General features: G+C 38.2%; 1 non-coding gene across 1 annotated transcript; it reads right to left on the bottom strand.

Annotated features, from left to right (window-relative positions):
• Window positions 1–1,862: 1,862 nt before the first annotated feature.
• TRNAK-CUU (transfer RNA lysine (anticodon CUU)) lies at window positions 1,863–1,935 on the bottom strand. Its single transcript has one exon. It is a non-coding gene; the product is annotated as a tRNA-Lys (tRNA).
• Between the last annotated feature and the right edge of the window lie 391 nt (window positions 1,936–2,326).

Genomic DNA, 2,326 nt, shown 5'->3' with positions numbered 1-2,326 from the left:
GTGCTGGGCAGGGCCTATTCTTAGTACCCACAGGGCAGGAAAAGGCAGGGTGGGGGTTGGAGTGGGGGGTGGGAGGTGGGGCTTAGGCTCAACAGAACAGAAGGGACCCAAGTGTGCTTCTCCCTCCCACCTCTGGTCTCAGAGGGTAGGGGACCCCACCTGGGAGCCAGCAGGCTTCCTGGGCTCAAGTGGGCAGGGCAAACACCCTCTGCTCCTCTTCTGCTCCTCCTGTAATAGAGGGCCCCTCCCACCTGCCTCTCCTGATCTCCCCAGCCTCCTTTCTACACCCCCAGGACAAACCCAGCCCAGAGGGGACCTCTGAGAGCTGGGCAGACTTCCCCAACTGATTGGGCAGGGGAAATGCTGGGCCTGCTGCCCCCTGATCCGAGCCCCTGAGGGTCCCTCCAGGTGTGGGAGCCCCTCCCCTCTCCCAGCCACCCCTCAGGGGCACCGGTCCTGTCCAGCCTCCACTTCTCCCCTCCCCTCAGTCCCCCCACCTCCTATCGGTTCCCTTGGGGTTTCTTCCCATCTCCTTGGATGTTGGGGTCCTCCACCAGCATCTGCATGTGCCCTAGTTGTGAAAGTATTCTGTTGAAACCTGTTTATACTATATGTGAAGTAGTATAATATTATTTGAATCCTTACTACAATAAGAATGAATACTGTAGTCCTAGAATAATTACTAAAAACAACAACACAAATTACAGGTAATAATCCAATAAATAAGATAGAATGGAATAATAAAATAGTAAATTAATCTGAAAGAATTTGGGAAAAGAGAAAAATCAGAGAACCTAATAACAGAATTTCAAAACATATTTTAAAAAACCTGATATAATTGAAAAAGGGACACAGTCAAATCCACAATTAGAGTTGAAGATTTCAACACTTCACCCTTAGGAATAATTAGAACAAGTAAATAAGGCTATAGAATACAAAGTCATTAGATAATTTTGCCTAATTAATAATTATAGAAAAATCCACTCACAAAAACAGAATCCACATTCAAATCCATATTGATCATTCAACAAGATAGGCAATATTCATAATAAAATTAAAAGGAATCAAATTACATAAAGTATACTCTTTGAACAAATTGAACTTAACTAAAAATAAAGAAATAAAAACCTGTCTGAAACACCCTCAAATAATTGAAAACTAAACAATATAATTCACATGTAATTTTCTTTTTTTGTAGTGTTTTTATCTGGTTTTGATGTTAAGGTAATGGTGACTTCATAAAATAAGTCTAGGAGTGTTGCCTCTTCTTTAATTGGAATAATTTGAAAAGAATAAATATTAATGCATTTTAAAATGTTTTATAGAATTGACCTGTGAAGCCATCTGCTTCTGGACTTTTGTTTACTGGGTTTTTTTTTTTTTATTACAAATTCAATTTTATCGGTAGTGTTCAGCCTGTTCAGATTGTCTGTTTCTTCCTGATTCAGTCTTGGAAGATTGTATGTTTCTAGAAATTTATCCATTTCTTCTAGTTTGTTCAATTTTTTGGCATATAAGTCTTCATAGTATTCTCTTATGATTATTTGTATTTCTATGATATCAGTTGTTGTTTCTCCTCTTTGATTTCTTATTTTATTTATTTGGGTCATCTCTCTTTTCTTCTTGATGAGCCTGGCTAAAGGATCATCAACTTTGTCTATCTTTTCAAAATACCAGCTCTTGGTTTCATTGGTCTTTTCTATTGTTTTGCTTTTAGTTTTGTGTGGGTTTTGTATTATTATTATTATTTTTGGTCTCTATTTCCTCTCTGAGTTTTTAAAAAATATTTATTTATTTATTTGGTTGCACCGGGTCTTAGTTGCAGCACATTGGACCTTTTAGTTGCAGCATGCGGGATCTAGTTCCCTGACCAGGGATTGAACACAGGCCCCCTGCATTAAGAGTGCAGAGTCTTAACCACTGGACCACCAGAGAAGTTCCTCCTCTCTGATCTTTATTTTTCCCTTTTGCTGACTTTGGGCTTTGTTTTTCTTTTTCTTATTTCTTTAGGTTGTTTATTTGAGATTTTTCTTGTTTCTTGAGATAGACCTATATCTCTATAAACCTCCCTCTTAGAACTGCTTTTGCTTTGCCCCATAGGTTTTGAAAAGTTGTGTTTTTATTTTCATTTGTCTTGAGATATTTTCTGATATCCTCCTTGTTTTCTTCATTGACCCATTGGTTTTTTAGTAGCATGTTGTTTAGTCTCCACGTGTTTGTGTTTCTCCCATTTTTCTTCCCATAATTGATTTCTAGTTTCATATTGTTGTGATTGAAAAAAATGCTTGGTACAATTTCTATCCTCTTAAATTTGTTGAAACTTGTT

Source organism: Balaenoptera acutorostrata, chromosome 12, assembly GCF_949987535.1.
Source record: "Balaenoptera acutorostrata chromosome 12, mBalAcu1.1, whole genome shotgun sequence".
Lineage (NCBI taxonomy): Eukaryota > Metazoa > Chordata > Mammalia > Artiodactyla > Balaenopteridae > Balaenoptera > Balaenoptera acutorostrata.
Note: the sequence above shows the minus strand (reverse complement) of the source record. Positions and strands in the feature narration are given on the sequence as shown.